The sequence below is a fragment of the Procambarus clarkii genome, chromosome 4 (assembly GCF_040958095.1).
Source record: "Procambarus clarkii isolate CNS0578487 chromosome 4, FALCON_Pclarkii_2.0, whole genome shotgun sequence".
In the NCBI taxonomy this organism is placed as follows: domain Eukaryota; kingdom Metazoa; phylum Arthropoda; class Malacostraca; order Decapoda; family Cambaridae; genus Procambarus; species Procambarus clarkii.
Window position 1 is genome coordinate 10,671,959 of NC_091153.1, and position 26,882 is coordinate 10,698,840.

The 26,882-nt window shown below is 43.7% G+C and overlaps 1 protein-coding gene across 5 annotated transcripts in view; it reads left to right on the forward strand.

Annotated features, from left to right (window-relative positions):
• Window positions 1-965: 965 nt before the first annotated feature.
• The window catches only part of LOC123751624 (aminopeptidase N), a 78,300-nt gene continuing 52,383 nt past the window's right edge, over window positions 966-26,882 (forward strand). For 4 of the 5 annotated variants that reach the window (XM_045733716.2, XM_045733730.2, XM_045733736.2 and 1 more), the window contains exon 1: window positions 966-1,274. The gene's annotated coding sequence lies outside the window, so the exon portion shown is untranslated. Of the gene's footprint in view, window positions 1,275-5,740; window positions 6,117-26,882 lie in introns of those variants that run through there. The other variant, XM_045733724.2, reaches the window with a different exon arrangement.

The following is a 26,882-nucleotide window of genomic DNA, read 5'->3' on the forward strand; positions in this document are numbered from 1 at the left end:
GAATGTGAACACCTGAGAGAAATCAGAACTATGTGTAATAATAAACCCCACATTGTTTGAGTTAGGAAAACACTATTTGTCAAATATTGATACTGTTCTTAAAAGATTTCCCCATTTTGCACCCACAAGATAGCGTAAGCTTTTAAGGGTTAATAGATGTTAATCTTCTTGTTTGAGGAGCTGTTCACTTGAGACAGTTAATAATAAACCCCACATTGTTTGAGTTAGGAAAACACTATTTGTCAAATATTGATACTGTTCTTAAAAGATTCCCCCATTTTGCACCCGCAAGATAACGTAAGCTTTTAAGGGTTGATAGATGTTAATCTTCTTGTTTGAGGAGCTGTTCACTTGAGACAGTTAAGCAAGTCAGTTAAGTCACTTGTACCCAGCTGTGTCTGGGTACAAGTGACAGGATGAACAACCCAGCGGGGTTTCTTCCTATTGGGGAGTGTTGTACATGCTGCTGCTATGGCGATATGTCCAGTCACAAGATGAGTGGCGCTGCCCAATAAACTCGCCCCTCGGGGCAAAATTTAAAAAAAAATTATCTGAATGTTCTGTACTAGATCGTTGTTAACTGTCTCGATTGTGGAGGGATCATAAGTGCTGTACCACTGCAATAAACACCATGCCTATACTCGCAGGATGAGTGGCGCTGCCCAATAAACTCGCCCCTCAGGGCAAAATTAAAAATTTACCATGCCTATTACGATGACTCCAAACTGCGTACTGCTAAAAAACGCACTGCCAGACGAGTTGAACTTGCATATAGAGAAAACCCGGACGCCAGCAATGCTCAAGAATAGAGAGTCAATGAGAGTGAGAAAAGCAGAAAGAGTTAAGAGAGAAGAAACAGAATGAATGAGGCAGGGGAGAGGTGGGATGAGGCGGAGGTAGAGGGAGAGAGGGGGGAGGGGGATGAGGCTGGCGAATGTGAGAGAGAGCATTGTGAGGACAGTGTGGAGTGAACGCGCGGCGTGCGAGCAAGGGCGAGGGCCATCTCTCTTTCCCCCTCACACACAAACACACACACACACACACGGTGCCCAGGCAAGTGGCACCCCTGGCCAGCCAGCCGGCCACACACACGCACGCACACACACACACACACACACACACACACACACACACACACACACACACACACACACACACACACACACACACACACACACACACACACACAAAGAGTGTTCAAGCGTTTCTCTCAAGAGTACAAACCAAACAAAAAGAATCAAATTCAGTTCCCTCAACTTTGTGAAGCCTAACTGGTGAGTAACAACACTTTGCTCAAAGTGCGAAAGTTATTATTTAGATGGATTAAATTTGTACTTCAGTTAACAATCATAACAAGTTCTAAATTTTGTTTCAGAGTTGAACATTGACTTCTAACTCATGTTATCGTATTTCTATCATTTAATTGATCAGGAGTTTAAACATACAGTGAATGACGAGTTGTATTAAAAATGTGTCAGCGAACATTATATTGGCAAAATTTTATTTAAATACTTTATATTATGTGGACTGAACAGAGCAGAGGTGAACAAAACAGAATTGAACAGAACAGAGGTGAATAGAACAGAGGTACACAGAGCAGAGGTGAGTAGAGCAAAGGTGAACAATATCTGAAAACTATTCAGAAATTTATGCTGCATTGTCATTATTAGTATAATTACTGTTATATTTAGTTATACTATTAATATAATTTCTATTCATTTGTCATTAATTATAATGTATTATTACCTGGTAACACTTTCATTACATAAAGTCATTGATTTAGTTCCAAGCAAGAGCGGCACATTTACTATACTGTTATATGTAGTATTCTATTATCATGTCTCGTACAGTATTATTAAGACGGGTCAATGTGGGACTGTTTACACTACTGCTTATCCACATGTTACCATTTCCTCTCATTAACCATTTATTTTGTCACATTAATCATTCATTTACAAAATGTGAATTATTGTAGTGATCTGAAGAGTTCGATCTCCTTCCAAATTAATTTTCATAATATTTCATTAGGAGCGAGGAAAGGACTTGGCGTGGATTGTTTTTAACTAGTAGTGGCGTGTGGCATCGCGTGTTCAGTGGTGTATCTTGAGGGAGGAACTGTAGTGAGGTATTTGTAACATGCACACACACAGACCCACCACGTCTCCTCTACGGTGCTAGAGACGTGGCGGGCCTGGACGTACCTCACTCGGTTAGATATAATCAGCTTTATTTTCACTAGATGAGAGGCTAACCAACCATAGCCCGTGTTGACCATACCACACACTAGAAGGTGAAGGGACGACGACGTTTCGACTTGAGAATGGTCCAGGACGGATCGAAACGTCGTCGTCCCTTCACCTTCTAGTGTGTGGTCTGGTCAACATACTTTAGCCACGTTATTGTGACTCATCGCCTGCATAGCCCGTGCTACTTGCCCCGCTCCTGTGCCAGGTAAGTCCACTACGGGCTCACCATAGCCCGTGCTACTTGGAACTTGTGTTCCGAGTAGCTGAATCTTAAACAACAACATCACTAGATGAGAATGCAGAGTTACAGATGCAGATTACAGATACAGAGAATGAAAACATGAGATGCAGTTACATCTCTCCTGTGCCAGGTAAGTCCACTACGGGCTCACCTTAGCCCGTGCTACTTATAAATAAATAAATAAATGTTTATTCAGGCAAAGTACATACATACAAGAGATTTTCAAAAATTTGATCGATTTATAGATAGAGCTAGTACATACAATGCCTAAAGCCACTATTACGTAAAGCGTTTCGGGCAGGAAAAACATTAATGACTAAAACTTAATATTAATTGAGAATAAAGAATAAAATGTGTTGAGAACAAATAAAAATAAAGACAAAAAAGGGGGGAACATGGCTGAAAAAGCAGCACAAATAACAATTAGGTTGACAAACAGCGTTGTTTAAAAAAAAACAGACATGGGTTGACAATAGAGGGGTAAGGTAGATTACAGGGAATTTATTAGGTAGTGCTTCGTTTGGAGAGAACTTGGTTCCGAGTAGCTGAATCTAAAACAACAACTAGATGTATAAGCATGTATCAGAGTTTAACTAAAATCTTAAAATAATTCGTAGATAGGAATTTCAAATTAAAAGTGAATATTTCGATTGATGAAGGTTAAGCCACCCAAGAGGTGGCACGGGCATAAATAGCCCGTAAGTAGTAGATTTTTTTGTTAGTAAATGTATACTGTGTGCTGAGGTCGCATTTAATCGTTAGGCTGCTATCGCGGGGGAGGATACTCCTTGACGGTATTTATGAAGGTGTCCAGCTGCTGGACACCTTTTTTGACTAGAAGAATGGCAGTGTTGATGACTTCAGGGTGGTTACTGCAAGATTCAAGGACTCTTTTTAAAGCGTGAATACTTCATTATCGAACGTTTTTTTATATATACGTATCTTACAAGATTTAGGTGACGTGCTTACCCATTAATACCTACGGGGAATAATGTTTAGGAACAGGACCTCGGCGACCTACTAGTTTTCACAGATTAAGGAACAAATCCAGAAGAAAATACTCTTAACTATCAAAAGTCGCCACAGAGCCAAAGTAGCGGAAGGAAGATCCACTGCGATGTGGTACGAACAAACCACTGGGTACTACTCTTTCAAGCCTGGCAAAAAGATATCCAGAGACTTTGCAGTAGCCATACACAGACTTAGACTTGGCTAGAAGTGCTGCTGGGAGGTAATAAACCCAATAGTTAAAGTGTCATATCTGTGGAACAGATGCAGAGGCACCATTATTGTATTACTTACTGGAATGTGAAGCAACTGAAGCCCTGCGCATCAAACTCAACATTCATTCAACGAGAGCAGCTGCATTAGATGTAAAATCCACAGTGACAACAATGATTGGAAAATCAGTTGAAGAATGGGACACACTAGTGAGCACTGTGAGGCCTGACAAATGAGTGGACAGCGCTTCGGATTCGTAGTCCTGAGGTTCCGGGTTCGATCCCCGCTGAAGGAGGAAACAAATGAGCAGAGTTTCTTTCACCCTGATTCACCTGTTACCTAGCAGTAGATAGGTACCTGGGAGTTTGACAGCTACTACGGGCTGCTTCCTGGAGGTATGTAACAAAAAGGAGGCCTGGTCGAGGATCGGGCCGCGGGGACGCTAAGCCCACAAAATCATCTCAAGATAACCTCAAAAAGATCCATATCCGCCACCAAGATAATGTTATTAAAACAAGACTAAAACCAGTGTGCTAAAACAGAAGCGGAAAAGAAACTGGAGAAAAGGAGGAAACCCCACTTCCATTTAAAACTCTGACCTAAATATCACAGTAACACGGTTATCGCGAATAACCGAACTCAATTACGGGCTCACTATAGCCCGTGCTACGTGAACATTCCGTTCTGAGTAGCTAAATCTAAAACTACAACAACAACAGCCGACTTACCTATTTGTTCTTGGTGCTTGTTATATCTCTTCACGTACTGTAGTACGTGTAGAGTACTGTAGTACGGTTTGTAGTATTTGTTCTTGAAATTGTGGATAGAGGTGGCTTCCACACCTTCTTTAAGTGCATTTCACTTGTTTACCATCAGCATTGACTCACTTACGATTCTAATTTCCACCAGTGTTGCCTTGTCCTTGATGAATCTGTTTTGTATCAATTGGAAAAGACTGACTGTATTACCCTTGTCTATTCCATTTAGTATTTTGCCTGTGGTAATCATGTCCCTCTTGTCCAACTCTATTTCCGAAAGTTGTTAGATTGAGTTCCCTAAACCTGTTTTCGGAGCTCTGACCTCATATTAGGAGTACCAGCCTTGTTGGAAGGCTCTGGACTATATTAATCGATATATTTGTGCTCAGTGAGAGAGGGATTCCATTTAGGTACTGTATACTATAATAATTATGGTTATTTGATTACGGTTACTTCATAATAGGTATTTGCTGATGGTGTCCTATGTACTTGTGCCGTTATTTATATGTCTACCAGCAAGTTTTTCTCTAATTCCTGTGCCTGACTTCTAATGGTGTGAATCCTGTCTTGGTCTCCTCGTTCCCTCTTCATGTCATTACACATTCTAGGGTTGAAATAGCATTTGTCTGTCCAGTCGTGCAGTTCGTCAATGTTCCCCTCAGCATTTGACAGTTCACCCCAGTCTTTACTCTCCTCGTCAGCTCTGAATCGCCTGCAACGTGATAACTCGCCCCTTCAGGTAGGTCATCTACATCGATTAAAGATAGCCTAAAGTCCGGGTCAGAGCTTTGTTACCCCCAGCGGTAGTTTATTGTGCACCATACTCATCCTGTGAGCCGTAGTTTATTGTGCGCCCCATGCTCATCCTGCGAGTGATAGTTTATTGTACACACCATATTCATCCCGTGAGCGGTAGTTTATTTATTGTTATGATCGTCGTCTAATAACAGTCCTTTCCGGCCTCAAGAACCATTTATCCCAGTTCTAAGAAGATCACAGATGGCCTAAGCCGTCTTTAAATTAATAAGGTATGCGTCTTATGTGCAATTTTGAAGTATATTCAGCAGTAAAGTTGGGATGTGGGGACAAATTGCAGAACAATATGGCGCCCGGGTGAGAGGCAGGATATCCAGGAATGCACTCAATGCCTTGGGATCACATAACAAGACAGGTGAGTGGCGGTGGACCAGGTGCTCAGCCAATCAGCGACGATGGTCTTTCTGTGACGTCATCGGCGAGAGCCAAGCCGACCCCAAGGAGTGGAGATTAGCTCACTGACCTGCTAGACTAGGTACGGAGGGGACGTGACCTCGGGGCTCTCGTGAAGATCAATCAAATTTGGATTTACGTGGAGAATTGAGCCCTATAAGTGGTGCAACAATACTCCGACCATACATAGGGCGTCTGGGGACCTTTTGGTAAAGGTTGAAAAGAGATTTAACAGCGAATTAAGGGACCAGTTGAGGGTGTGAGGGCACTCGAAGATTACTCTGGAAGAGGAGCTTGGTGGATGGTCGGTGCCACGTCTGAGATACTGTAGGAGCAAAGAGGAAGAAGAATACCTGTGACGTCATGGATCAGCTGAGGATGCAGTTACGTCATCGAGGCACCAGTGAGCAGAGCTGCTCATGAGAGCTTCGAATCACTGAGGTAACATCATCCTTAGTTTAAATAACCGGCGCTCCCTTTCCCCATTTTGTCGATTAGAAGTTCCAAAGGGACTAGGAGATTTATTAACACAAACTCATGTGACAGGATGCTTTATAATTATATATATATATATATATATATATATATATATATATATATATATATATATATATATATATATATATATATATATATATATATATATATATATATATATATATATATATATGTCGTACCTAGTAGCCAGAACGCACTTCTCGGCCTACTATACAAGGCCCGATTTGCCTAATAAGCCAAGTTTTCATAAATTGTTTTTCGACTACCTAACCTAACCTAACATTTTCGGCTACCTAACCTAACCTAACCTATAAAGATAGGTTAGGTTAGGTTAGGTAGGGTTGGTTAGGCTCGGTCATATATCTACGTTAATTTTAACTCCAATAAAAAAAAATTGACCTCATACATAATGAAATGGGTAGCTTTATCATTTCATAAGAAAAAAATTAGAGAAAATATATTAATTCAGAAAAACTTGGCTTATTAGGCAAATCGGGCCTTGCATAGTAGGCTGATAAGTGCGTTCTGGCTACTAGGTACGATATATATATATATATATATATATATATATATATATATATATATATATATATATATATATATATATATATATATATATATATATATATATATGCATATGAATAAGCCAATTTATGGGTACACTCACTTTGACATCATTTTTTCACGTTTTTCATGTTGAGTGATTTTATGAAAAATATTAGAATTTCCTAATATTTCGATACTACTTCATGTTGGCGAAGTGAAGCCTAGGATCTTTGAATGGCGTAGGTGAGTGCCCCAATAATTACTGACGCAACAGGGTGACCAAGATTGACACACACATATATCACCTTGACACCTTCCGCTCAACCTCCCACTCAATGGGGACAGTGCTAGCTTAGTGAATCCTCGGGGGAGGGTAAGGTAGCTGGGTTATATTCCCCAATTATACACACATCCTCCCCAACACTCTTCTCTTTTTCCCCTGCCTCCCTCACATATTGCCTTCTCTTCCCCACACCACACCAGGTCAGCAAACATTTTCACGCTCACTCCACCCCGTCCCAGTCTCCTCTCCCTGGCGCTTTACTTCCTTCCACCTATCATCCCACATCATTCCCCACCCCTCCATGCTTCCTTCCTCCCTCCGTCACTCCCTTCCTCCTTTCCTCCCTGCTTCCCCCCTCCTCCCTTTTCTCCCAACTTCCCACCCTCCCTCACTCCCTCCTTCCCTGCCTCGCTCCCTGACTTCCACTCTCCTTTCCCCCCTGCATCCCACTCTCCTTTCCTCCCTGCCTCCCAATCCTTTCTTCCCTGCCTCCCATCTCGTTTCTTTCCTGCCTCCCTCCCTGCCTCCCACCTTCCCTCCCTGCCTCCCACCTTCTCTCCCTGCCCACAGGCTGTACCTTCCCGGTAAAGCCATTTAGCCATGAAAGCTTCACATATGAATGAACTGTCCAATTCCTGGAAACCGGACGCTGGATTGCATGGCGTATGAGCCCTGCCATTCTCCCAAAATTATAGTGCCTATAGCGACTGTGAATGGTTTGTACACAATGTTTGGTACTATTGGAAATACTAGTTCTTAAACGAATATAACACAGCGCGAGACATGATATAGGGATCAGGGAGGTTCCGATCATGTGTGGTGTTCAGCCGAGGTTGAGAGCAGGTCGGTGAGTGGATGTTACGAAGGATTGATGTGTGTTAAACAGTGCTGGGTACTAGTGACCACAGACAGTGTTGGGTACTATAGTGACCACAGACAGTGCTGGGTACTAGTGACCACAGACAGTGCTGGGTACTAGTGACCACAGACAGTGTTGGGTACTATAGTGACCACAGACAGTGCTGGGTACTAGTGACCACAGACAGTGTTGGGTACTAGTGACCACAGACAGTGTTGGGTACTAGTGACCACAGACAGTGCTGGGTATTATAGTGACCACAGACAGTGCTGGGTACTATAGTGACCACAAACAGTGCTGGGTACTATAGTGACCACAGACAGTGCTGGGTACTATAGTGACCACAGACAGTGCTGGGTACTAGTGACCACAGGCAGTGCTGGGTACTAGTGACCACAGACAGTGCTGGGTACTAGTGCCCACAGACAGTGCTGGGTACTATAGTGACCACAGACAGTGCTGGGTACTAGTGACCACAGGCAGTGCTGGGTACTAGTGACCACAGACAGTGCTGGGTACTAGTGACCACAGACAGTGCTGGGTACTATAGTGACCACAGACAGTGCTGGGTACTAGTGACCACAGACAGTGCTGGGTACTATAGTGACCACAGACAGTGCTGGGTACTATAGTGACCACAGGCAGTGCTGGGTACTATAGTGACCACAGACAGTGCTGGGTACTATAGTGACCACAGACAGTGCTGGGTACTATAGTGACCACAGGCAGTGCTGGGTACTATAGTGACCACAGACAGTGCTGGGTACTATAGTGACCACAGACAGTGCTGGGTACTATAGTGACCACAGACAGTGCTGGGTACTATAGTGACCACAGACAGTGCTGGGTACTATAGTGACCACAGACAGTGCTGGGTACTATAGTGACCACAGACAGTGCTGGGTACTATAGTGACCACAGGCAGTGCTGGGTACTATAGTGACCACAGATAGTGCTGGGTACTATAGTGACCACAGACAGTGCTGGGTACTATAGTGACCACAGACAGTGCTGGGTACTATAGTGACCACAGGCAGTGCTGGGTACTATAGTGACCACAGACAGTGCTGGGTACTATAGTGACCACAGACAGTGTTGGGTACTAGTGACCACAGACAGTGCTGGGTACTATAGTGACCACAGACAGTGCTGGGTACTATAGTGACCACAGACAGTGTTGGGTACTAGTGACCACAGACAGTGTTGGGTACTAGTGACCACAGACAGTGCTGGGTACTATAGTGACCACAGACAGTGCTGGGTACTATAGTGACCACAGACAGTGTTGGGTACTAGTGACCACAGACAGTGCTGGGTACTATAGTGACCACAGACAGTGTTGGGTACTAGTGACCACAGACAGTGTTGGGTACTAGTGACCACAGACAGTGCTGGGTACTATAGTGACCACAGACAGTGTTGGGTACTAGTGACCACAGACAGTGTTGGGTACTAGTGACCACAGACAGTGCTGGGTACTATAGTGACCACAGACAGTGTTGGGTACTAGTGACCACAGACAGTGCTGGGTACTAGTGACCACAGACAGTGCTGGGTACTAGTGACCACAGACAGTGCTGGGTACTATAGTGACCACAGACAGTGCTGGGTACTAGTGACCACAGACAGTGCTGGGTACTATAGTGACCACAGACAGTGCTGGGTACTATAGTGACCACATACAGTGCTGGGTACTAGTGACCACAGACAGTGCTGGGTACTATAGTGACCACAGACAGTGTTGGGTACTAGTGACCACAGACAGTGCTGGGTACTATAGTGACCACAGACAGTGCTGGGTACTATAGTGACCACAGACAGTGCTGGGTACTATAGTGACCACAGACAGTGTTGGGTACTAGTGACCACAGACAGTGCTGGGTACTATAGTGACCACAGACAGTGCTGGGTACTATAGTGACCACAGACAGTGCTGGGTACTAGTGACCACAGACAGTGCTGGGTACTAGTGACCACAGACAGTGCTGGGTACTAGTGACCACAGACAGTGCTGGGTACTAGTGACCACAGACAGTGCTGGGTACTATAGTGACCACAGACAGTGCTGGGTACTAGTGACCACAGACAGTGCTGGGTACTAGTGACCACAGACAGTGCTGGGTACTATAGTGACCACAGACAGTGCTGGGTACTAGTGACCACAGACAGTGTTGGGTACTAGTGACCACAGACAGTGCTGGGTACTAGTGACCACAGACAGTGTTGGGTACTAGTGACCACAGACAGTGCTGGGTACTAGTGCCCACAGACAGTGCTGGGTACTAGTGCCCACAGACAGTGCTGGGTACTAGTGACCACAGACAGTGCTGGGTACTATAGTGACCACAGACAGTGCTGGGTACTATAGTGACCACAGACAGTGCTGGGTACTATAGTGACCACAGACAGTGCTGGGAACTATAGTGACCACAGACTGTGCTGGGTACTATAGTGACCACAGACAGTGCTGGGTATTATAGTGACCACAGACAGTGCTGGGTACTATAGTGACCACAGACAGTGCTGGGTACTATAGTGACCACAGACAGTGCTGGGTACTATAGTGACCACAGACAGTGCTGGGTACTATAGTGACCACAGACAGTGCTGGGTACTAGTGACCACAGACAGTGCTGGGTACTAGTGACCACAGACTGCTGGGTACTATAGTGACCACAGACAGTGCTGGGTATTATAGTGACCACAGACAGTGCTGGGTACTATAGTGACCACAGACAGTGCTGGGTACTATAGTGACCACAGACAGTGCTGGGTACTAGTGACCACAGGCAGTGCTGGGTACTAGTGACCACAGACAGTGCTGGGTACTATAGTGACCACAGACAGTGCTGGGTACTATAGTGACCACAGACAGTGCTGGGTACTAGTGACCACAGACAGTGCTGGGTACTAGTGACCACAGACAGTGCTGGGTACTAGTGACCACAGACAGTGCTGGGTACTAGTGACCACAGACAGTGTTGGGTACTAGTGACCACAGACAGTGCTGGGTACTATAGTGACCACAGACAGTGCTGGGTACTAGTGACCACAGACAGTGTTGGGTACTAGTGACCACAGACAGTGCTGGGTACTAGTGACCACAGACAGTGTTGGGTACTAGTGACCACAGACAGTGCTGGGTACTAGTGCCCACAGACAGTGCTGGGTACTAGTGACCACAGACAGTGTTGGGTACTAGTGACCACAGACAGTGCTGGGTACTAGTGCCCACAGACAGTGTTGGGTACTATAGTGACCACAGACAGTGCTGGGTACTAGTGACCACAGACAGTGCTGGGTACTAGTGCCCACAGACAGTGTTGGGTACTATAGTGACCACAGACAGTGCTGGGTACTAGTGACCACAGACAGTGTTGGGTACTAGTGACCACAGACAGTGCTGGGTACTAGTGCCCACAGACAGTGCTGGGTACTAGTGCCCACAGACAGTGCTGGGTACTAGTGCCCACAGACAGTGCTGGGTACTAGTGACCACAGGCAGTGCTGGGTACTAGTGCCCACAGGCAGTGCTGGGTACTAGTGCCCACAGACAGTGCTGGGTACTAGTGCCCACAGGCAGTGCTGGGTACTAGTGACCACAGGCAGTGCTGGGTACTAGTGCCCACAGACAGTGCTGAGTACTAGTGCCCACAGGCAGTGCTGGGTACTAGTGCCCACAGGCAGTGCTGGGTACTAGTGCCCACAGGCAGTGCTGGGTACTAGTGCCCACAGGCAGTGCTGGGTACTAGTGACCACAGACAGTGCTGGGTACTAGTGCCCACAGACAGTGCTGGGTACTAGTGCCCACAGGCAGTGCTGGGTACTAGTGCCCACAGGCAGTGCTGGGTACTAGTGCCCACAGGCAGTGCTGGGTTCATGATTCAAAGTATCACTATTGTATGATTATTTTCTCCGTCTTATTTGTAATTATTTGTGGGTCATATTACAGATTATCTCGAAATAATCTTTGCTGTTGTTTTAATTGTAAGGTGTAAATAATTTTGTTAAATATCATCTGAAAGAACTTTTCTCGTAAAATTATTTTTACGTTTTTTAAACATACGAGGCAGGAGCTGCCTTGTATGAAACAATAGGCTTTGTGCAGTTTCCTTTGTTCTTATTCTATTTTGATCGGGATTATTATGATAATAGCTATTTATATGGCATTATTATTGTTATTATATAATCACGTAAATTTTTTGAACCGTTTAAAAGACGTTCATACTTTGGTAATTCCGTCTCTTGCAATGTTTATGTGAGGAAAGACCAAAGATATCCAATTGCCATGGTCGCTCCAGCGGCCACTTGAGCCTCGCAAGATCTCAGCCAACACTTCACTCAGGCCCCTTTACTGCCCACTTGACTCTCACTTTACCTGGCAAGTGTTTCAGGTTGCTTCCCCACCTTGAGCAAGAACCATACTGTATAGTGTTTTGAGTAATTTTTCTTCCTCGTGAATCCGAATTATCTGCTCTTAGTATTGTAACATTAGGCTACAGCATATTTAAAGTGTAATTTAATACTAAGTGTATTTCATATATATCGAAGATCATTTACGAAAAACTTTTTCGATTATTTTCTTATTACTGTATCTATATATTTTGTAAATACTGTAAATAGAATACCTGTTGGTTTTGATGGTCGATCCGGTGGATCCGTATTGAGAGGGGAAAAACCTATGTAGGACATCTCTAGTAGTTTTTATTGACAATGTCATTGCTCATTGCGGTGATATAATTCTAGCTGCTGCAGACCTTAAGAAGGTTGTTTTCCCAATATCGGTCGTTGACAAAAGCGACTCCAACACTTGGGGATTTGTGATGCCATTATAGATTCAAAAAACAAATCCTTTCTCTAACTGTGTGACATTCTGAAGCTTATGCTCAATATTAATGGCTAAAACTTGCAGAACAGTGTTTCTGTTTAAAGGTTCAGCGTACGATTGAGAAGGGCGAGCTTTTATTAATAATTTTGCTTCTTTCACAAAACGTAGTCTTCGAGGTCAAGTGTTGTGTGGTAGTTTCATTAGTTGGGGGCCTCACACCAGAGGAAACTATCAGACCAAGATCAGTGTTTGATGAAATGCCGATGGCCGAAGCCGCTAGATGAGAGGTGTTCTAGTTTCAACACGTGTGGGGACAACACATGCTGAAACATGTATATAAGTTAGTAGCGTCCAGGTATTCATGTTGAATATCTTGCACATAGTGTCATTTCAAAGTTTAGTTATGCACAGAGGGTTTCGAAGCCTCGGCAGCAAGGTACGTCGAACACCTCTGTTGTTGGTGCGGGAACTTGTACACCAGGCATTATGGCAGCTTTAAATCCATATTTACAAGACGTGCGTTATCAAAGAGACATATTTCTACTGCTTGTAAATAGAAGATTGCAAAATGCTGATGATAAAAGTTTGAAAAAACGAGGAATCTTTTTTTCCTTGCAATTAATATTTTGCGTGATAACTCGAGGGAAGATATTTCAGTGACTGATAATTTTAAATTCAACATTATACTTGTAGCTAGCGATCCTGATGTGCTTTGATATTGTCTTCAGACTTGGCTTCACAGTACGATTTTCCAAATTATCTTGTTATAGTATTTCCTCTGCAGTGACTGCTGTGCTGGACCTCTGCTACTGGGCACCAGGTTATAGGGAAAACAGTCTAGGCTGCTTTACTGGACTTCCCAGATAGTTTAAGCATCCAGCATCAACACAGGTAATGGAAGAAATATGTTTTCCAATCCTTCAAAATAAGTTGCTTATCTTTGAGCCCAGTAAGTTCAGCTTTATTATCAAAGCTGCTTGACTCGGGGTCAGTAGAGCCACAAATCTGGTCCTGTACACGGGCTGCGTAGCGGCACAAGTCTGGTCCTGTACACGGGCTGCGTAGCGACACAAGTCTGGTCCTGTACACGGGCTGCGTAGCGGAACAAGCCTGGTCCTGTACACGGGCTGCGTAGCAGCACAAGCCTGGTCCTGTACACGGGCTGCATAGCAGCACAAGCCTGGTCCTGTACACGGGCTGCGTAGCGGCACAAGCCTGGTCCTGTACGCGGGCTGCGTAGCGGCACAAACCTGGTCCTGTACACGGGCTGCGTAGCGGCACAAGCCTAGTCCTGTTCACGGGCTGCGTAGCGGCACAAGCCTAGTCCTGTTCACGGGCTGCGTAGCGGCACAAGCCTGGTTCTCTACACAGGCCGCTTCCGAATAATGGGACACGGAGACAGCGAGGTAGAAGAGAAAGTTGCACCTGGGCTGGTGGTTAATGTTCCACACAATCACCAACTTGCCTAAACAAGCCCACAACTAAGACAATAAAGGTGGAAAACAACGTATTTCTTTTGTTAAATATTGCAACGCTCTTCAGGTTATGCCATCGTAGGATAACTGTATAAGACACAGCTTCTCTGCACCCTAAACAACGCAGCGAATCTTCATGCAAGATTATACCCAAGAAGTACATCATTTATTATTATTATTATTATTATTATTATTATTATTATTATTATTATTATTATTATTATTATTATTATAATTATTATTATTATTATTATTATTATTATTATTATTATTATTATTATTATTATTATTATTATTATTATTCACTAGTTACCAGGTCTCAAAAAACACAGATCAATATAATCTAGAAAAAGACATAAAACATTAATTGTTCTCATCTAAAAATAAAATTATTGATTGCTGGTTAAACTCGAGCCTCTGGTGGATGGTTCCTCAGATTTCCACCCACACATTTAAATCCTGGAGAAATGGGGCATGGGAAGGTGTGCCCGGGGGTGAGAAGAAGAGATGGGATTAGGGGATGGGGATGAGGTTATGGGATTAGTGTATGTGGATTGAGGAGGGGTTGTGGGAGGTTTGTAAGGGGCGGGTGGGGGGGGGGGGGGGCTGACACTCCCGTGTCATGTGTCCGGTGGCCCACAGACGCCACTATACTGACACTCCCGTGTCATGTGTCCTGTGACCCACAGACGTCACTATACTGACACTCCCGTGTCATGTGTCCGGTGACCCACAGACGTCACTATACTGACACTCCCGTGTCATGTGTCCGGTGACTCACAGACGCCACTATACTGACACTCCCGTGTCATGTGTCCGGTGGCCCACAGACGCCACTATACTGACACTCCCGTGTCATGTGTCCGGTGACCCACAGACGTCACTATACTGACACTCCCGTGTCATGTGTCCGGTGACTCACAGACGCCACTATACTGACACTCCCGTGTCATGTGTCCGGTGACCCACAGACGCGACTATACTGACACTCCCGTGTCATGTGTCCGGTGACCCACAGACGTCACTATACTGACACTCCCGTGTCATGTGTCCGGTGACTCACAGACGCCACTATACTGACACTCCCGTGTCATGTGTCCTGTGACTAACAGACGCCACTATACTGACACTCCCGTGTCATGTGTCCGGTGGCCCACAGACGTCACTATACTGACACTCCCGTGTCATGTGTCCGGTGACCCACAGACGCCACTATACTGACACTCCCGTGTCATGTGTCCGGTGACCCACAGACGTCACTATACGGACACTCCCGTGTCATGTGTCCGGTGACCCACAGACGCCACTATACTGACACTCCCGTGTCATGTGTCCGGTGACCCACAGACGCCACTATACTGACACTCCCGTGTCATGTGTCCGGTGACCCACAGACGCCACTATACTGACACTCTCCCGGCACTTCCTAATGCTTACACAGAAAATAAAAGTAACACTGCTGAAACTTTATGTATTAGAAAAATGGTGTTTCTGTGTGAGTGAATGTGGGCATCAGTGTAAGTGGATATCGTTAATATAAGTGGGGGGTTGTTAGTACAGGTGGGAGAGATCGTTAGTGTAAGAGGGAATCGTTAGTGCTGTGGTGTAGGAAGGAAAGCTAGTGTTCATCTTTCTGTTACAATCAATAATTATTATAATTATTGCCGAGCACCTTGAGGGGGAGAAGCCAGAAACGCCACAGTAAGTTTGGGGGAAACATAGATGACGGACCAAGTAGACAAGGGTGACAAGGGTGATGGCCAGGAGAGTAAGAAAACCCACAGCATTGTGGACCCCTTCCCGCTAAACATACCACAAAACTATGACGTTGCTGCAACGTCCGAACAAGTTGTAATATCTAACAACGTGCAACAACTATCTAGCAAGTTGTAAGAACTTTCTGACACATCATAAAACCTTAATAACAAGATGTAACAACTTTGTAACAAGGAAACAATAGGGACCGTTACATTGTGTGTTTCCATGCGGCACCAACATGTCCGGATTCGACCGACCTAGTCCCATCACCTCGATTAAATGGCTGGCATTGATGAAGATAATTACTTTATCAATTGTTGACCAATTATCCTTCAGAATGCTTTCTGCTTCAGTAGACACGGAGGGGAGGGAGTGCTGGCGGCACTGGACGTCAGGCCGCATCTGAGTGATCATGACTGGCCAATATGGCGAACCCATCATCACCTTTATTACCCTAAACACTTTATTTGGTTGAATTTTGAGCTAATTCCATCATAACTAACCCTTGGAATTAACTAATGTTCACTTATTATGCCTTGCTATAACTTTCTTATGCTGGCACCCACAACGACCATTGTGGTGCCAACGGACAGCTGTTGATATACGCTGTCCCCAGATATCCGACAAGACTTACCTATGTTTCATAATAACGAAACTAGACTTGGTGCACTCTCAAGGGCTACAAAATGGCGGTGTGCAGTCTCCACCACTCATTTTAAGACAGCTGGAATCTATTCCTTAACAAACATGAACCTGTGAATTAAGAGATACTAGATTAAGGAGTTTTTGGACAATAGGGCTCTCTAGGGTGGAATACTGCTGTACACTAATAGCCCCATTCAAAGCTGGAGAAGTTGGTGACCTGGAGAGCAGGTTGAGAACTTCTACTGCCCAAATTCATTAAATAATACATCTAAATATATTTTGACCACTCAAAAGATCTTAAACTCTATTTTTTAGAGTGCAGATGAGACATATATGATAATTTACACTTGGAAAATGTTAAGACGATTGGCACCAATTCTCCACATTAAAATAAATTCCTTACTACACAGGCAAAACAAAAGTACAAAACTTTTTGTACTAACAAAAAAGTACAAAATAGCACAATCGATAGATAAAGGTGCTGTAACGGTCAGCTGAACAAGTGGGCCTCTCCTTCTTTTTCTTCTCTCCCCCTTCTTATTATTCCTTCCTCCCTTCTCCCCCCATTCTTCCTCCTCTTTCTTCTCCGTCCTTCCTCCCCTCTCCATCCCTTCTCTCCCGTCCTTGGACTGCTGAAGGCAGATTAGTTACACCCCATCTGGGATCATAAACTTTGAGTCATGCTCCCCTCACAGTCCTCGGCTTGGGGCATATAAATCAGTTTACCCAGCTTTTCGTAAGAAAACCACACCTCTTGGATTGTCATTGGCTGAGAGTGTCAGGACCATAGGCCTGGTTTCAGCTGATTGGATATAGGCCTGAGGGGGTGGAGCCAGGACCCCACCTTGAGGCATACGAAACAAAAGTATAGTCAGTGTGAACCGGGGGGGGGGGGGGGGAAGGATGGTCTTAAACCAGGAAATCCACGAACACCGGCTTAGAAGCAGTATAAATGTATTTATCTGTTTTGAGTTCCCTGTATAATTTGTAGTCCATTATCCATGCCGCTAAAGGTTAGGGTATCATACTAACCTAGGGATTAATTAATTTGCATTTATTAAATAAAGTTTACTGTTAATTATAGTCTGTGTATTTTATATATTTTCCCTTAATGCTGAGTCATAGATCTTGAATTGTTTTGCACATTACCTGTGTTCTGTTGAGCATTTTCATGAGTAAATGTATTCCTCTTGTATTCATGAAGTTTGACTGGTCTTCTCCCAAGACAATTAGCCTAATTATTAAAGTTCCAGGAGTGGTGGCGGCATTATTTGTTTGAGTAACCTGATCTTCCAGCTGGTCTGTAAGAATTGTACAGATATTTTTAACATCTTGGTGGTCATTTCTTCCCCTGATAACTGGTATGAGCATTTTCTGCTGCGAGGGCGGACTCTTCCCAGTTCTCTGGGTTTATATCAATGCAATTATTACAGCATATATATTTACAAGTTATAACAACCATTACAGCAAGTGTTACCATAGTTGTACAATAACAGCAGTACCTGGATTGTCATAAATGTTGATAGTAGCGATAGTATTTTTGGCAATGGTTATACTGATGACATTTCGGTAGTGTTACAGTGCTATGGGTACACTAAGAGATAAGTGGTCGGTGGGTCGGTGACCTTTTCAAACCATCTCTATTTACGTATGTGACATAATTAACCGACTTCTAACGGATATCTGATTACTCGGGCTGTAATTCATACATTAGGCTGGGAGTAGCCTAATAAGACATGGATAGACCGCCACTGGGACATGAATTCTTCGGAACCACCTCAAGGTATCCTCAAGGTATTCTCAAGGTAAGGTTCTCCTAATCAAGTACGAGCTATTAGTTTAAAACTTGAATGAACGGGACTTACAACATTTGCTTCGACTATATTTGAATATTTGATACAAATATCCATATAAAATATTTGTATTGTTAATTGAATATTTACTTTAGGGGACCCACAGTCCACAGTAACATCTCTCTACCTGTTTTGAGACGCCTACACGATTTTAGACAACAATTTGGCTTGCTAGAGAATGTTTACTTTTTGTTAGGGGTAAAGAAAATAAAGTAGAAAGTGTGTTATCCTATTGTTTTCAAATTTAGCTAGATTGTTCGAGAATCTAGAATGATATTCGGCACAGCTGTGACCTCAAAGCGGGCGAGGATGCTTCTGGTGTCACGTGACTCAGGCGATCAAGTAACAGGTGGTCTGGCAGCAATTCATCCTTCGAAGGTTTCCCAACGTCAAGACACTATCGTACTAAAGTGCCCTTATCCTAAACTACCAGAGGACCCAAAACAGAAAACGGGACAGTATGTCAATTTCGCGAGCCGCTACCATCTTCTAGTACGACAATTTTTGGCCTCATGTAGAGTATACGTCAAAAAGCGACACTATTAGGAGGACGTTGCTGGGAGATCATGCTTCACCGAGTCCGCTGGCTTCATGATTGGTCGGTACAAGTCACTGCTCATACGTCATGGAGGAAGGTGCTCTTTCCCCAATTTCTGATAGCTGAGAGTATCTATCTGAACAGAGACCCTGCTAGGAGGCCCAAAATACGTTTATAGTGGATTCAAGGAGGGGGGAACTGCATCCCATTTCCCCACCTACAACTGATACCTGCACTAGTAGGTTCCAAGGGAAAGTGCCGGGTTGGGATTACTGCTACATGAGTGAATTACCTCTTGGTGAAATCTCATGACAGGCTTACAGGTGGCCAGTTGCTTATTCTTGCGCTATATACGTTTATATGGGACGTGTCTAATTAGGTAATGCTCTTTTACAAAGTTATATAAATATTTATGCTGAAAAACCACATGTGAAAAATAAAGAATGATAAACGCGTATTTGGCTTAAATAAGTAGAATGATCATTCTACCTTGCTCTGATGAAGGCGATTTCAGCCGAAAACGCGTTTAGCATTCTCTATTTTTCACATGTGCTTCTTCTGCATACTTGGATCATGGTTTTTGTGATCATTGTTGCATCAATATTTATTTATAAATTTTGGGTAGCATAAAGAAAATGTCTTTTGCATCATTGTGAGAACTATTTACAGATAGACAAAGTGAATGAAGGTGTAAGTGGGTGGAAGTTGATAATATAGGTCAATCATTGAAATAATAATAATGAATTGATATTATATTGATATGAGACAGAAACGGAATTGTGGCAAATTTTCAAGTGAATGAATTTTATAATGGTTAAGAATTTTGTGTTAATTTCTGTCACATTTATCAATTTTAACGTTTACATTCTGGAATAAAAATATCTGTGAAAACTGAAGCATATGAAATTCCCGTACTGGCATGAAAAATATGATTATTCTTTAGTTCAGAGACACTTGCTATATTTATTCATATGTATTATTTCGACTGGAGCAAAGTCAACTGGAACAATGAGGGGATTTGAACCCTCGACCTGGCAACTTCCAAGCCACGCACCGTGCCTCTGGACCACAACATGGTATAAGTTATGCAGCCTGAGATTTCACAGAATCCTTTATAGTCCAGGTATGTCAAACGTGCGGCCCGCACAAAGGATACTATAATTTGGTAATTTAAAGACCAAAATTGCAATTTTTATAATTTAAACTATCACCTGTTAGTAGATTTCAAAAGCACAAAAGAAACACGAATGAAGCTGTGAGGTAAGCGAGTTAAGACTTCTCAAAATAGACATGACGTTAACTGTTAAGCTGGCCTTAATTTTGTTTCAGTTTTTTAACCGGTCATTTTATTTTGTCTGATCAACACTTGTCATTTCTGATCAAAGTGGGAACTGCATAGACATTTCAGCCAGACATAGCAAAAATTGTCATTAAAATGAGGTGTGAAGCCTCAGAACAAAACACTAAAAGTTATTGAATAACAGCCCATCCTCCGAACAGACAGTACGTTTTAATACTAAATGTAATAAGTACAATCCTAACTATCGGCATAGCACATAAATACACTTAATCACCAGGATCGTACCAAAATATTGTGAGTATTGAACACGAAAACTTCAACCAAAAAATTTTGAGTGTAATAACAGAAAATGAGAATAAATGGGGCGGTAAATGTAACAGCACAATTAAGTGTATTTATGTACTATGCAGACAGTCAGGAATATAAATATTACATTTAGAATTAAAACGTACTGTCTATTCGGAGGAAGGATTGTGAATAGTCGTAAATAAATGTTCATTTTAAACTGTTGTAATTTTTGTACAATGTATTTGTTGCTGTTGCATAAAAGTCCGTGTTGCCGTTTAAAATTTCTTTTTTTTTGTTAAACTACTTCATTACTTTGCACTCATGAATGTGGCTAGCCGCTAAACCATTTGCATGCACATTATATGTTTCTAAATTTAAGTAATACAAACATTGCAATTATTTTTATTAAATGACTACAATTAGTTATAGTGTGTGTGGCCCTCATGACAACACAAATGTGTTCCATATGGCCCTCGGGGGACCCTCAGTTGTTGTTTTAGATTCAGCTACTAGGAACTAAAAGTTCCAAGTAGCACGGGCTATGGTGAGCCCGTAGTGGACGTACCTGGCACAGGAACGGGGCTGTAACTGAGACCCTCTGATTGATTGATAAAGATTAAGCCACCCAAGAGGTGGCACGGGCATGAATAGCCCGTAAGTAATACAATTTTTTGTTCAGTAAATCTTTTCAGTGTTCTGAGGTTGCATTTAATCGTCAGGCTTCTATCGCGGGAGAGGATACTGCTTGACAGTATTTATGAGGGTGTCCAGCTGCTGGACACCCTCATAAACCAAATGGTTGGTGTTGTTGTTAAAGATTCAGCCACTGGGAGCAAAAGTTCCAAGTAGCACGGGTTATGGCCGGTCGGCCGAGCGGACAGCACGCTGGACTTGTGATCCTGTGGTCCCGGGTTCGATCCCGGGCGCCGGCGAGAAACAATGGGCAGAGTTTCTTTCACCCTATGCCCCTGTTACCTAGCAGTAAAATAGGTACCTGGGTGTTAGTCAGCTGTCACGGGCTGCTTCCTGGGGGTGGAGGCCTGGTCGAGGACCGGGCCGCGGGGACACTAAAGCCCCGAAATCATCTCAAGATAACCTCAAGATGGTGAGCCTGCAGTGGAGCGCACAGGCAACTTGGCTAAGGAGCGGGGCACAGTTGTTGTTATAGATTCAGCTACTCGGAACAAGCTCCAAGTAGCACGGGCTATGGTGAGCCCGTAACTTACCTGGCACAGGAGCGGGGCAAGTAGCACAGATGATTGATTGATGAAGATTAAGCCACCCAAGAGGTGGCACGGGCATGAATAGCCCGTAAGTGGTGGCCTTTTTGAGCCATTACCAGTATCAAGAGCTGATACTGGAGATCTGTGGAGGTGCGACTGCACCCTGCTTGACGGGAGATGTCTCCTCCGTGGGAGGCACAGATTGATTGATTGATGAAGATTAAGTCACCCAAGAGGTGGCACGGGCATGAATAGCCCGTAAGTGGTGGTCCTTTTGAGCCATTACCAGTATCAAGAGCTGATACTGGAGATCTGTGGAGGTGCGACTGCACCCTGCTTGACGGGAGATGTCTCCCGTCGGGGGCACAGTTTAACATGCCTGCTTTATACTATGTCGTGGTCGAGAGGTAAGGTGCGCGGCTTGGGAGTACTCAGGTCGAGAGTTCGAATCCTCGCACTGCTCCAAATGGTTTTCTCATTGATATATCACGTTAGTGCCATTTCCTTGTGTAAATGATTCGATTAAGATATTTATAATAATAAATCATCGTGTCGGAGACAGGTAGCCAGAGTGTATTCATACACGTTAGGCTTATATCGAGGTCTGACCCCGCTCAGGATGCAACCGCACAACAAGCCGGCCTACTCCTGGGTACCTACTTACTGCTAGGTGAACAGTGGCATTAGGTGATAGGAAATGCGCCCAACCATTTCTGTCCTGCCCGAGATTCGAACCCGGAATTCTCGATTGTACGTTGAGAACGAACCTAACTGTATTACCAGGACCATTAATGTTTAATTATATTATTTAGAGGATTTTTTTTATAATACTTTATATATAGTTAAAGGATTCTGCTACTCGGAGCAAAATTTCCACGTAGCACGGGCTATAGTGAGCCCATAACTGCTTCCTCCCTCTCTCCCTCTATTTATCCATATTCCTCATCCACCTTTAATCTTTCTCAACTCCACTCTACCTCCCTTTTCCCCAGTCTCCCGTTTTCTTTTTCTCCTTCTCCTCGCGTCGCTCCACCACGACTTCAATTTTCAAAACCTATTTCCGCAAGACGCTACCAAGAGGAGACTTTTTCAATTAAGGGACTTGCCCACCCGTGGGATTACACATTACCAACACACTGCGATCTCTGGGGATCGTGATTCTCCTCTGAACGGGATTGAATTCAACTGGGATGCAGGGAATGATATTTTAACTGGATTCTAGCAATAATGTGAAGATCGAGAATCTTCACATTATTGGGAATCTAGTTAAGGGTTTGTTTTTGTTTTAACATAGATTAAAAATATTTAGGGTTAATTAGCTAATAGCTAATAACTCATAATGGGAAGCTCAATATAGCTCAAGTGGAGAGAGAGAGAGAGAGAGAGAGAGAGAGAGAGAGAGAGAGAGAGTTAGAGAGAGAGAGTTAGAGAGTTAGAGAAAGAGAGAGTTAGAGAAAGAGAGAGTTAGAGAAAGAGAGAGTTAGAGAAAGAGAGAGTTAGAGAAAGAGAGAGTTAGAGAGAGAGAGAGAGAGAGAGAGAGAGAGAGAGAGAGAGAGAGAGAGAGAGAGAGAGAGAGAGAGAGAGAGAGAGAGAGAGAGAGAGAGAGAGAAAGAGAGAGAGAGAGAGAGAGAAAGAGAGAGAGAGAGAGAGAGAGAGAGAGAGAGAGAGAGAGAGAGAGAGAGAGAGAGAGAGAGAGAGAGAGAGAGAGAGAGAGAGAGAGAGAGAGAGAGAGAGAGAGAAAGAGAGAGAGAGAGAGAGAAAGAGAGAGAGAGAGAGAAAGAGAGAGAGAGAGAGAGAGAGAGAGAGAGAGAGAGAGAGAGAGAGAGAGAGAGAGAGAGAGAGAGAGAGAGAGAGAGAGAGAGAGAGAGAGAGAGAGAGAGACCTCAATGGTGGACAGTTAAAGATCCCTCATCCAAAAGATGGCTACATAAACCTAACAACTCATGATCTTAACCAGGACCAACGAGACCTCTTGAATCTTGGCCTAAACTGCCAATTCATATCAAGACCCAAGAAGCATAAAAAACGCCTTGAAATTGAAATGCTTCTGGACGACATCCACAAGTTGGAAGACAACAAAAAAGTCATCATTACTGACACACTTCAGGCTGCACTAGTAACAGAAGCGGGAAAGAAACGAGGAACATATTCATCTACAATCTTAACCCCACGACTCAAAGAAGCAGCAAAACAAATCAAAATAATCTGAAGGATGTAACAATAAGAAAAGCCGACAAGACAGCAGCATATATATTGATTCCTACCCAAGAATACATGAACAAAATTAGCGACATCCTTAGTGATGACACCAAATTTCAACAAATCACGAGGAACCCTGTGGAAGACCTTAAACGTAAAGTGAACAAAACTATTACTGCAATCAATGCAAAGAAAGGAAGTGTTCATTTCACTAAACTCCAAGGCGACTATGGCTTAGGATATGCCTACGGCAATGTTAAGACACAAATCAGGTAACCCACTACTCCCAATAATCAGCCAAATACCAGTGACAAAAAGACTTAACGAACTCCTAACTCCATACACTCCAAGCAACTATAGTCTACAATCATCAGCAGATTTCCTAGAATTAATCAAAACTACACAGCCCGATGGAATCATTGCCTCCCTGGATGTCGAGTCCCTGTTTACCAACGTCCCAGTCGACACCACCATAGAAATGATACTGGACAGAGTATACAGAGACGAGAATTAGAATACCAGAGCCAACTTAAAGAGTCTTCTCGAGACATGTACAAAGGAAGCCCCTTTCATCAGTCCGCAAGGGGACATGTATCTACAAATAGACGGAATAGCAATGGGCTTCCCCTTAGGAGTATTGTTTGCTAATTTCTATATGGGAACCATCGAAGACAGAGTCTTCAGTAGCAGACAAAAACCAACTATATACTGCCGTTATGTAGATGACATATTCGTCATAGTAAAAGACTCAGACGAACTAATTGATCTAAAAAGCCATCTAGAGAGAGAGAGTCAGTACTCCGATTTACATATGAAAATAGTGAAAATAACAGTCTGCCCTTCTTGGATGTACTAATAACAAAAACCAGGAACCTCTTTAAGCACCAATGTATACACTAAGCCCACCAACATAGGATTATGTCTGAACGGTAAAAGTGAGTGCCCCCAAAGATACAAAGCCAGCGTTCTCAATGCCTATATCTGTCGAGCGCTTACCCACTGCTCCGAATAGAGCAACGTGAGTAGAGAGTTTGAAAGAATAACACAGGTATTGGTGAACAATGGTTATAGCAACACGGAAATAAACGCGGCTATAAGACGACACCTGGACCGATGGTACAATCCTAAATCTAGTACAGAAACCACAATACCTCCAAGAAAACTATATTACAAATCAACTATGCACAGTGAGCATAAAAAAGAAGAAAGAATAATGAAAGAAATAATCCGTAAAGGAGTAAAAAGCATTACTCCTAACCAAAATATAGACCTGATCATATTCTACAGAACAAAGAAGACTACCGATCTCCTTATCAAAAAACAGCCCGAAGTCGACGGAGAACCCTCTACAGCAGTCAAACGTTGTATACATGTACACCTGCCCCATGAAGGATGTAATCTTCAATCTAAGTACATAGGTATGACGTCGACCAAGCTGACGAGGCGTTTGACCTGTCATCTTCAATCCGGTGCCCCCAGAAATCACATAAGACAAGCCCATGACATCACCCTAACAAGAGAAATGTTGAACAAAAATACTTGAATAATAGACAGAACCCAAGATGCAAGAAGATTACAAATTCTTGAAGCAATCCACATAAAAATAGAACAACCTACCATTAATACCCAAATCACGGAACTATTTACTCTACTCACCATGAGAGTAAGAATAAGATCGGAACATAACGATGCCAACACAATATAATAGGCCTATTATATCTGATTAATCATTGTATGTGTTCCTATTTAACCCCTTTTTCCACTTATGTCTTCACCTGACCCTGTAGTGGCATAAATCTACTGGGATTTGTAATTTCTTCACTCACTCACACACACACACAGCACCGCTCTTGTGCCATATAAGTCCACTACGGGATCACCATAGCCTGTGCTACAGGCTCCGCTCTTGTGCCAGGTAAGTTACAGGCTCACCATAGCCCGTGCTACTTGGAACTTGTTCCGAGTAGCTGAATCTATAACAACAACGTAATTTCTTATCACTTGAGAATGAATCATGTAGGTTCGAAACGTCGTGCGATTTTATAATAAGTGCAATACATTTTTTAGTTCTTCACTTCTCTTTTTCTTCACCTTGAAAACGAACATGACTTTTAGTGTACTCCTCTTCCAGCTGAACCCTGATGCAAGAAAACTAGTAAGAAGGATAGAAGCCCTAAATCAGAAAAATAGTTAATACGGAATATGCTGTCATATTCAATGAAACATGCATAAAAGAAATGTAGAAAGCATGCAGAGACATGTAAGACATGGCCAATTGTCTAATGCTTTGTTCATTTGTCAGAAAATGCTCACCAAATTGATTAGAGCCACAGCTCACACACCGACGTCACAGCTCACACACTGACGCCACAGCTCACACACTGACGCCACAGCTCACACACTGACTCCACAGCTCACACACTGACTCCACAGCTCACACACTGACGCCACAGCTCACACACTGACGCCACAGCTCACACACTGACGCCACAGCTCACACACTGACGCCACAGCTCACACACTGACTCCACAGCTCACACACTGACTCCACAGCTCACACACTGACGCCACAGCTCACACACTGACGCCACAGCTCACACACTGACGCCACAGCTCACACAGTGACGTCACAGCTCACATATTAACGCCACAGCTCGCAAACCGACCTCACAGCTCACACACCGACGCCAAAGCTCACACACTGACGCCACAGCTCACACACTGACGCCACAGCTCACACAGTGACGTCACAGCTCACATATTAACGCCACAGCTCGCAAACCGACCTCACAGCTCACACACCGACGCCAAAGCTCACACACTGACGCCACAGCTCACACACTGACGCCAAAGCTCACACACTGACGCCACAGCTCACACACTGACGCCACAGCTCACACACTGACGCCAAAGC